The sequence below is a fragment of the Lepidochelys kempii genome, chromosome 15 (assembly GCF_965140265.1).
Source record: "Lepidochelys kempii isolate rLepKem1 chromosome 15, rLepKem1.hap2, whole genome shotgun sequence".
In the NCBI taxonomy this organism is placed as follows: Eukaryota; Metazoa; Chordata; order Testudines; family Cheloniidae; genus Lepidochelys; species Lepidochelys kempii.
Window position 1 is genome coordinate 10638768 of NC_133270.1, and position 10993 is coordinate 10649760.

General features: G+C 50.6%; 1 non-coding gene and 1 pseudogene across 1 annotated transcript; one reads left to right on the forward strand and one right to left on the reverse strand.

Annotated features, from left to right (window-relative positions):
* Window positions 1-4326: 4326 nt before the first annotated feature.
* Window positions 4327-4501, reverse strand: LOC140899010 (U2 spliceosomal RNA; annotated as a pseudogene).
* Window positions 4502-10176: 5675 nt separating this feature from the next.
* On the forward strand, window positions 10177-10367 carry LOC140899031 (U2 spliceosomal RNA). Its single transcript, XR_012155197.1, has one exon. It is a non-coding gene; the product is annotated as a U2 spliceosomal RNA (small nuclear RNA).
* The last annotated feature ends 626 nt before the right edge of the window (window positions 10368-10993 follow it).

Here is a 10993-nt window from a genome sequence, read left to right on the forward strand (position 1 = left end):
ACTTGTGGCACCTTAGAGACTAACCAATTTATTTGAGCATAAGCTTTCGTGAGCTACAGTTCACTTCATCGGATGCAGTCAGCTGTAGCCCACGAAAGCTTATGCTCAAATAAATTGGTTAGTCTCTAAGGTACCACAAGTCCCCCTTTTCTTTTTGCATATTGGTTCTGTGAGGTTAGCCACTGCAGAACCAGATATGGAGCATGTTAAGGCTGTCCAAATTGATGGCAGGTAATGCTCGGGGCAGAGGGATACAGGGGCCCAGATCTCTCTGGTTAAGCAGTGTGGGGTCCCAAAGGCCAGTATGTTGCCTGGCCAAATAGCAGAGATTCTGGGGGTGCACAAAAGCAGATTCCTCATACCACTAGCTAAAATCCATGTGGTTTGGAAGGTGTTTTCACTGGGCGGGTAATGGAACACCTCCTATTCGGCCTGCTCCTGGGTAACGATTTTTTCTGTCTACCTCAGATTAAAGCCTTTGCCTGCAGCAGGAGGGAATTTTATGCTGGGACCCCCCAAGGGGAAGGGGAAGGTCTCAGGAACTTCTGAGAGAATGGGAGAGAGTCCCCTTGCTTCTTCTGCAGCTGGGGGAAGCCACATGCTTCTAGGTGGGAGGGTGGTTGAGACCAACTCCTACACTGTAGCTGGAGGCAACACCACATCAGGAAGGGATGGGGGTGTAATGCCTGCCAGGGAGACAACTGTCCAGGTTGCAGCTGAACCAGAGAGAAACCCGGCTCTAGGGAGCAGAGAGATGTGTCCCAGAGAAAGAGCAGGGAATCTCAGAAACCACTGAGGTGAGTGAGGATTTCTGTAACACAGGGAAGCAGGGTGCTTCTAAGTATGGGAGGGGCTGAGACTAGCTCCTTTCCAGCAGAAGGCCACATGCCCTCAGGCACAGGGGCAGGAGAGGTGTCCTCAGTCATTAAGGAAACTGTCCCCATTGTTAGCTGGCAGCTGAAGGAGGGGGCCCAGAGGAGGAAACTGGGGAAAGAATAGTGGGGATACAGGAGTGTCTCCTCATTAGTCACTTGGGACAGGATGCTTAGGACCCTACGGGGATGGCTGGCTCAGCATCCCTGCACCCAGGCACTCAGCCTGTGACCCAGGTTTTGAGAAGGACCTGTGTAACTGACCTCCTGGAGCTGACTTCTCAGGGACAAAGAGAGGAGTGGTGGAGGGTACCCCAATCCAGGTCCCGAGTTTTCAAGATGCTATTTCTGATAAGTTTTTGGAAACTAACTGTCTTTTTACATCAGGATGCAGCTCCAGTAACAGCAGGGGAGTTTAGACTAGGAAATTTCCCGGTGATCCTTGGCCAGAACACAAATGACCCAGCTGACGGGGGGTGGGGGGTGGGGGGAGGAGAGAGGTGTTTCCCCAGGCTGCTGAGAGACGGGGAGCAGTTATGGAAAAGCTGCTGGGAAGAGGTTCAGCTGATCAAAGGGTAAACACAGCTAGCCCAGAGAGCAGGGATCGCAGGGGGGAGAGAGAGCACAGTGGTTTGAGCATTGGCCTGCTAAACTCAGCGTTGTGAGTTCAATCCTTCAGGGGGGCTATTTAGGGATCTGGGGCAAAAATTGGCGATTGGTCCTGCTTTGAGCCGGATGTTGGACTAGATCCCTGCCAACCCTGATATTCTATGATTCTATGATCACAGCCCTCTAGGGGGCAGGGAAGGACTCAGTGCTGGGAGGGGGAAACACAGAGTAACCCCAAAAGGGGAGCTGGATTGCCTACATATGTACAGTCCTGGGGTTGGGAGACCACTCCCCAAAGGGCCAGCCAGTGTGCAGGATTCCCCTGGACCCTTATCTTGCCAGAGTCTGAGACATCAAAATGCCAGAAATAGGATTAAATTAAGAGCCCACACAAAGGGAAACACTGGAGGGAAAGAGAAGCCTGTGACTGATTACATGGGAGAGTCAAAGGACACCCTGGGTAATGAACAAACTAACCTCAAACTACACTAACTGAACAGAGGGGTGTGGTATCAAAAAGATACTTGTAAACACCCATCTGTGATAAAAATTTTGGTATTAATGTTAAGTTTTGGGGATAAGAATTTGAACACAGATGTTAAACTTTTTGAGAATGCTACTTTTCAATTAATACCTGTAAACAGGTTTAAACCTTATCACAGCAGAGAAAACATAAAAAAAAAACCCTGGTTTGCTGTGTGTGAATGGGGAAACTGAGGCACGCTGCCTCATAGCCTTAATGGCTTTTTGCCAATAGAACTATAACAACAAACTACCTTTGAGATCAGTAAACTAAGAGGGGAGGTGTGATGCTCTGTACCTCGGGGGAACACTCTACACACCATGTTCATCTTTAGAAAATGATTGTGTGGTATGCAATGCAAAGTTTGTCATGTTGGGTGCCTTCAGAAGGCTCATCATGCACTGAGCATAGTTGTTATAGTGATGTTATAAGAAAAGGAGAACTTGTGGCACCTCAGAGACTAACCAATTTATTTGAGCATAAGCTTTCGTGAGCTACAGCTCACTGCATCCGATGAAGTGAGCTGTAGCTCACGAAAGCTTATGCTCAAATAAATTGGTTAGTCTCTAAGTCCTCCTTTTATTTTTTCGAATACAGACTAACACGGCTGCTACTCTGAAACCAGTGATATTATAGTAATTGTTACAGTATGGTTACAATTTCATGTATATAGTTATGAGGCTGAAAATGTATCCTCCTTGCTTAAAGCAAGCCCATGCAAAAACTCTCCAAGAACAGAGAGGCAGTTCACACCTTGTCAGGGCATGGATGGGGCCTGCTATGCAAGTGGAGAGCTGCATAAGGAGGCTTTCATCCTCAAGCCCTCTACGGCCCATCAACCCCTAACCAGGGGGTGGGACTATTCAGGGAGAACAAGGCTTTAAAAAGCCCTCTCCTAAGGGAGGAGAGAAGTTAGAGAACAGGAGCAGCTAATGTGAGTTTTGCAAGGCAGGTAACCAGATGAAGGAGGAGCAGGTCCATGACCCTTGGGGTGAGATTCTTCTCTGTGGTGTGGTGTGTGTGGTTGCTGCTTCAATGAAGGATATAGTGTGGTCTGTTGAGGGAACTTGTGCTGAGCCTAGTGGCCTGCTAGGAAAGTTGAGAGCTTCTTAAGGAGGCTGTGATGGCCAAGCCCTTGAGCATCCATCAACCCTTAGCAGGGTTTGGGGCTCCTCAGGGAGAACGAGTCTTTAAAAAGCCTGCTCCTAAGGGATGAGAGAGAGTGAATGGAAGAGTAACAAGGAGCACTTCACAGTGGGAAAGCCTGCCACAAGCACTAGATCATGTACGCTCATCACAAAGCTCCTGTGGATGAGCTTAATCTTAACGGGGGTGGGAGCCTGCAGCGTGAAGTGGCCTGTCCCAAGCCACAGCCTAAGAAGGAGACGGTAAGTATCATGAGTTAGAATTTTTATAGTAGGTTTGGAGGAAAAAAAAAATCAGGACGGGGACCTCTGGGTACAGCAGGACACCTAGTGCCTTCACATGGTCTCACAAATCAAGATCCATGGAACACATGCTGGGTGGGGAGAAGAATACAACCAAGTCTAATTAATTCACACAGTTGTTTAATCCAGGTTCTAAAAAGTAAGTATCACTTCATCAGATGCATGGAGTGAAAAATACAGGAGGCAAGTATAAATATACAGCCCATGAAAAGATGGGAGTTGCCTTATCAAGTGTGGGGGTGGGGTGGGAGGGCGGTCAGTGCTAACGAGGCCAATTCAATCAGGGGTGGATGTGGCCCATTCCCAACAGTTGACAAGAAGGAGTGAGTATCAACAGAGGGAAAATTACATTTTGGAGTGACCCAGCCACTCCCAGGCTTTATTCAGGCCTAATGTGATGGTGTCAAGTTTGCAAATTAATTCCAGTTCTGCAGTTTCTCGTTGAAGTCTGTTTTTGAAGTTTCTGTCTTTGAAGAATGGCTGCTTTTAAGTCTGTTGAGTGTCCAGGGAGATTGAAGCGCTCTCCTACTGGTTTATGAGTGTTACAATTCTTGATGTCTGATTTGTGTCCATTTTATTCTTTTGCGTAGAGACAGTCTGGTTTGGCCTATGTACATGGAATCAAGTTCACGCAAGTTAAGAAGGTAGGTAGGATATATCTGGGGTCAGGCTTAAGGCACGTATCGGTTACAAGGCTCACGAGATACATACATAGTATGTAACCAGCATACATACATACACCCAGATTGGGGGGGTGCGAGTTCTTAAAGCATCAGTGATATGCCACCCAGAGAATATAGTGAGAATCCAAGTCGGTATTGGGTGTACCAAATTCAACTACTTCTATTTTTTTAACCACAATAGTCTCCCCAAGGGGAGGTGCACCGTTCCTGGAGGTACTGCAATACCAGGTCGATGCGTGGAGTGGATGGAGCAAGCTCCTATTCCATCTCCCTGTTCCAAAAATCCATTTAATATATAGTCCTCAGATAGAGGACGTATCAGATATTAAACTGATAAGAACAGATTTAATAATTTTATTAAGATAATGTTGAAATAAGAAACGGTACAGAGTTCAAGCATAGAAGTTTCTGGTTGTCAGGGGATAAGGTACAGATTATCAAGGGGTGCGAAATTCGATTTAGGAGCTGGTGGAGCAAGGATCACATAATAATCTGCAATCTCCCCGACTAGGGGTAAAAGTTTAACCGGTCAGAGTACAGACATCGAGATATGGGGTAAGTTATCCACATGACGGCTACGTTCAGGTGCGGAGTATAGTGAGTGGATACGATGGTGGGGATGGGTCTACCCTCATTTGGTGGGATTTAATGTTCAGTGGGTTTATGGTTCCAGTTCATAAGGTCCAATGGGGAAAGCCTCGCAGTCCCTTTCCCACAGTGGGAATTTTTCGAATACAGACTAACACAGCTGCTACTCTGAAACCAGTGATATTATAGTAATTGTTACAGTATGGTTATAATTTCATGTATATAGTTATGAGGCTGAAAATGTATCCTCCTTGCTTAAAGCAAGCCCATGCAAAAACTCTCCAAGGACAGAGAGGCAGTTCACACCTCGTCAGGGCATGGATGGGGCCTGCTATGCAAGTGGAGAGCTGCATAAGGAGGCTTTCATCCCCAAGCCCTTTACCACCCATCAACCCCTAACCAGGGGGTGGGGCTATTCAGGGAGAACAAGGCTTTGAAAAGCCCTCTCCTAAGGGAGGAGAGAAGTTAGAGAACAGGAGCAGCTAATGTGAGTTTTGCAAGGCAGGTAACCAGATGAAGGAGGAGCAGGTCCATGACCCTTGGGGTGAGTTTCTTCTCTGTGGTGTAGGTGTGTGTGGTGTAGTGTGGTTGCTGCTTCAATGAAGGATATAGTGTGGTCTGTTCGTTTGAGGGAACTTGTGCTGAGCCTAGCGGCCTGTTAGGAAAGTTGAGAGCTTCTTAAGGAGGCTGTGATGGCCAAGCCCTTGAGCATCCATCAACCCTTAGCAGGGTTTGGGGTTCCTCAGGGAGAACGAGTCTTTAAAAAGCCTGCTCCTAAGGGATGAGGGATGCTTGGGAACAGGAAACTTTCAGCCCATGGGGTGAGTTTGTGGTGTGTGTGTGTGTGTGGTGTGCTGGGTTGTTTGAGGGAGCCTGTGCTGAGCCTAGCGGACTGCAATGCAAGGCTGAGAGCGTGTTCTCGAGGCTTTCATCCCCCCCATCCCTGTAGGACCTGCCAACCCTTCACTCGGGGCTGGGGCTAATCGTGGAGAACGAGTCTCTAAAAAGCCTGCTCCTAAGCGACCAGAGGAGCTAGAGAACAGGAGAGCTCTGCGAGGGAGTTCTCCAGGTGAAGGAGGAGCGACTACGTGACCCTTGGGGTGAGTTTGTTGTCTGTAGCACAGGCACTGACTGGTGGCTGCTTTGGAAGAGGGGTGGATGTGCTTGGGGAGAGAGGGTGAAGGGGGCACTCTGCCAGTTTTGGGGGGAAGCAATTGTCAGCATTTATACTGCACACGTCTATCCTATTCTAGTTACTGAACGTGTCTCTCATTGTTATCTTTACTATTTTAAGAATTAAATAGTTTTGAACTACATCATGCTCAAATAAATTGGTTAGTCTCTAAGGTGCCACAAGTACTCCTTTTCTTTTTGCAATTACTTTAAAGCGCTCTTCACTAACGTCCCAGTTTAAAGACATAATGGATCACTGTCGCTTTCTGGATGAAAGGGTCAGCAATCTTATTCACATCTAGGTCCCTTGGTATTGTTTTGGGGATTGGGTGTGTGTGGGTGGGGGGGGGTGGTCACTGAAGTCTATAGTGCGCATAGGCGGCCAGTTCTAGGGGCCCGTAGTGCCTGGGCACCAGGAATATTCCTGGCCAGGGGTGACAGTAACTCTGCAGACTTACCTGTATGGGGGCTGGGGCCAGTCCCGGCCCCCGGGAGGGGCGGGGCGGGGCTGGGGGGGTCAGCGTCCCCCAGCCCACCCTTCAGCCCGCCTGAGCCACACCAGCCGGGGCGCCACTGGCGGTTTAAAGGGCCGGGGGTTCCTGCCGCAGCAGCCACCAGGGAGGGGCAGCGCGTTAAGGACCGTCCTTGGCCGTGGCCGCGCTCGGACGTCCTGCGACTGCTCCGGGAGGGTTCACTCTTGGGGAGAGGCAGCAGCCGGGAGCCGCGAGCCCCCCCCCCCCCCGCCGGGCAGGCGCCCGAGCTCCCCCCGTCTGGAAGGTGGAGAACGGGCGGGGGGATGGGGAGCTCCAGGAGCCGGACTGTACCCGTAAAAGAGCCGCGTGTGGTTTGCCCCCCTCCCCCCGCCAGACAGCGCTTGCGCACATGGTCTCTGATCTGTTTTGCTGCCAGACTTAACGGTCACGGAGCACGTCACAGGACGTGGGGGGAGGGGCAGAAGGAGGGGGGGGTGCGTGGTGCTTACCTGGGGCTCCTGGGCCGGGGGGGCCTCCGCGCGCTGCTGCCCCCAGGCTCTGCCCCTGCAGCTTCCTATTGGCCCCAGGGGCGCTTGGGGCAGAAGGAGCAGGTGTGGACAGACCCTGCTCACTCCGCCCAGGGGCCGCGGCCCGCGGCCGGCAGCCATGCGGAGCGAGCAGGCAGGAAGCCACCCCGCTGCCGGTGGTGGCGAAGGGTGCCCGGGGGTGGAAGGCGGGGCGGAGGGAGAGACCCAGCCTCAAACAGCGCTGGAGTCGGTCCCCGGGCGGGCGGGGGTGAAAGGGAGCCGGTACCCGCCCACACACAGCCCACATTAAAGCGCTGCTTGCTGCTTTTGCCTCCCCCGTCCACGGCCCTGCTGGTAGGGCCAGCACTGGCAGGGCCGCCGACAGTGAGGGGGGAAGAGAAGAGCGAAGGGGCGGCGACGTTAAAGCGCTGCCACGGCAAGGGACGGTCCTTAAAGCGCTGCCGCAACAGCGCTTTAACGTCCCTGCGCCTTCCCCGTTGGCGCCTCTGCCGGTACGAACCCTTCTTCCCCCTTCCCTCCCCCCGCCAAGCCGCCAACGGGGGCGGGAGGGGGCAAAGGGAGCAGCCGTGCCAGGGCCGGCCATTTAAGAGGGCCTGGGGCTGCTGCTACTGGGCCGGAACCCCCGGCCCTTTAAACCGCCACTGGCGCCCCGGCTGGTGTGGCTCAGGCGGCCTGAAGGGCGGGCTGGGGGAGGCTGACCCCCCCCAGCCCCGCCCCTCCCGGGGGCCGGGACTGGCCCCAGCCCCCTTACAGGTAAGTCTGCAGAGTTACTGTCACCCCTGGCCAGGAATATTCCTGGTGCCCAGGCACTACGGGCCCCTAGAACTGGCCGCCAATGCGCACTATAGACTTCAGTGACCACCCCCCCCCACCCACACACACCCCCCAAACACACCCTAGGGGGTCACGTTGTTGTTCCTCCTTCACCTGGAGAACTCCCTCGCAAAACTCATGTTAGCTGCTCCTGTTCGCTAGTTCCTCTGGTCACTTGAGAGTTGGCTTTTGGAAGCCTTGTTCTCACATAAGACAATCCCACTCTTAAATTTATCCAGCTCTATTTTTATATCTAATTTAGGTATCTGTCTCTATTACTCCGTGCTTTGGAATGAGTAGTGCCACCCACCCCACCACCAGAAAACTACCCTCAACAGGATTTCCCTGCACAGCTTACCTCTTAATTCTTGGTTTTCCTGAGTTGAGCGGGAGTGTTGGGAACGGAATCAGCTCAGGATAGGGTGTATGGGCGGTGGTTAGACAAGAGTCAGCAAGGAACTGGACTGGTGCTGCAAGAGAGCGAGTACCTTAGGCAAGCCTGATTGTCTGTTTGAGAGAGTTATGGGAGAGCAGAAAAGAGCATTGGGGCTACCGTAGAGCACAGGGGCCAGGGCCGGTTTAAGGCATAAGCTAACTAAGGAACAGCTTAGGGCCTTGCAGTAGGAGAGGCCTCTAAAAAAGAAAAAACTGACTCCGTTTCAAATTTTATCAAAATCGGTTGATAAATAAAGGAGATAAGGGAAAAAGAGGAGGAGATTTTCGTTCACATATGACAAATATACACATCTGGCTAGACAAAAACCCTTACCCTTTACTAATTGTTCATTATTGACAGGTGCGAGGCCAGGGCTGAGGGAAGGGGGAATTGCACTTGTAAAATTAGTATTTCTACAAGTAAGTCTGCTGTCAGTCTCCTAAGGCAGCGTTTTGTCGGCCAGCTGCAACTGGTAAAATTCTGACCGTGCCTTCAGAACTCATTTAAATAAATAACCTCACCCCCAGTAAAAATCGGGAGGAAATGTGAGGTCAGAGACGGCAGCGTCAGGAAGCAATCCTGCCAAGCTCATACTCGTGCGGGACTCGTCCTAGGAGCGAGGTCATGTGTAGCGTCCCCCTTGGCTGGTAATACCCGGAAGGGCGCCGTCTTTGGTTTACGGTCCAGCACGTTGAGTCGCATAGTGCCTTCGTTCCTGTTTTTCTTCGTTTTCTTAAGTGTTCGTGTGTTTTCTTTCTTCTGAGCCGTACAATAGTGTATTTTAGTGCGCACGCCGCTTTCTGCTTCATGAGCCATCCACGTTTCACGTGCCTGAGCTTGCAGGCGATCGTCTTATGGACTTGAGTCGAGCGGATCTTGAGGAGGATGCATTTGTTTTGGCTTCCCTCCATCAGTTTTGGGAAACTTCACAGTAAATATCAGAGTGCTGACGAAAGGATAAATAGAGGGTTTTGAGAGAAGCGAAGGAAGATCTAGATCTATCTATATCAAACTATCCTGAGTACTTGGTGAGCAAGTTATTTCAAACTATGTGCATATAAGATTTATAGGCTAGTTATTATATTTGCTTGACTATAGGCTAGATTTTCCTCACTCTCTCCATGCCTGTCTAAAGATTACCATTCTCTCTGTGGCTTGTCGTCACTGTGTGCGTCCTCTGTGTTTTCTCAAGATAAATGAGCGGTCCTTGGGGAGACCGAAGTGAACACGGAGAGAGAAGTCTGCCTGGAAAATGCTGCAAGAAAAGCAATCTGCCCTAAGCATTCTGTGCAGCGAAAGAGAATCATAGAAGATCAGGGTTGGAAGGGACCTCAGGAGGTCATCTAGTCCAACCCCCTGCAGGGCCAATCCCCAATTTTTGCCTCAGATCCCTAAATGGCCCCCTCAAGGATTGAACTCACAACCCTGGGTTTAGCAGGCCAATGCTCAAACCACTGAGCTATCCGTGGCAGGCACCAGTCTCCTCTAGCAGAAGCCCCTAGCCCCACCACTCTGCCGCAGGGCAGAAGCCCTGAGCTCCCCGTCCCCAGTCTGTGGTAGGTGGAGAACGGGCAGGGGGAAATGTGGAGCTCCAGGATCCGCACAGGAACTGTAAAAGAGCCGCATGCAGTTTGGCCACCCCGGCCGGCCGGATAGCGCTTGCTCACATTTGCTTTGATCTGTTTTGCTGCAAGAGTTAACAGTGACTGAGTACGTCACAGGAAGTGGGTGGGTTTATGCAATTTAGGAGTATGCGGCAGCAGCCAGGGAAAGCAGCGAGATGAACCCAAGTAACCAGACTGAAAGAATTCTCGGTCCTTGAGCAGAATTGTGTGTTGAGTTCTTGCTTGAATTATTACATTGGAGTCATTTAGGGGGAGCGATTGTCACTGAGAGTTTCCTAGTTGTCAAAGTCTCATTGAGGGCATTTGGTCCCTGTCTGGGAGCTCCTCGTGGTGACATAGAAAGCTGTGGCAGAGGTAGGGCTGCCTCGTTTTTCAGCGTATCGTTATCGCTTCTCGGCCTTTTGGCTAAGATCAAGTGTAGTATCTGTTCTTATCAGTTTAATATCTGATACGTCCTCTATCTGAGGACTATATATTAAATGGATTTTTGGAACAGGGAGATGGAATAGGAGCTTGCTCCATCCACTCCACGCATCGACCTGGTATTGCAGTACCTCCAGGAACGGTGCACCTCCCCTTGGGGAGACTATTGTGGTTAAAAAAATAGAAGTAGTTGAATTTGGTACACCCAATACCGACTTGGATTCTCACTATATTCTCTGGGTGGCATATCACTGATGCTTTAAGAACTCGCACCCCCCAATCTGGGTGTATGTATGTATGCTGGTTACATACTATGTATGTATCTCGTGAGCCTTGTAACCGATACGTGCCTTAAGCCTGACCCCAGATGTATCCTACCTACCTTCTTAACTTGCGTGAACTTGATTCCATGTACATAGGCCAAACCGGACTGTCTCTACGCAAAAGAATAAAATGGACACAAATCAGACATCAAGAATTGTAACACTCATAAACCAGTAGGAGAGCGCTTCAATCTCCCTGGACACTCAACAGACTTAAAAGCAGCCATTCTTCAAAGACAGAAACTTCAAAAACAGACTTCAACGAGAAACTGCAGAACTGGAATTAATTTGCAAACTTGACACCATCACATTAGGCCTGAATAAAGCCTGGGAGTGGCTGGGTCACTCAAATGTAATTTTCCCTCTGTTGATACTCACTCCTTCTTGTCAACTGTTGGGAATGGGCCACATCCACCCCTGATTGAATTGGCCTCGTTAGCACTGACCGCCCTCCCA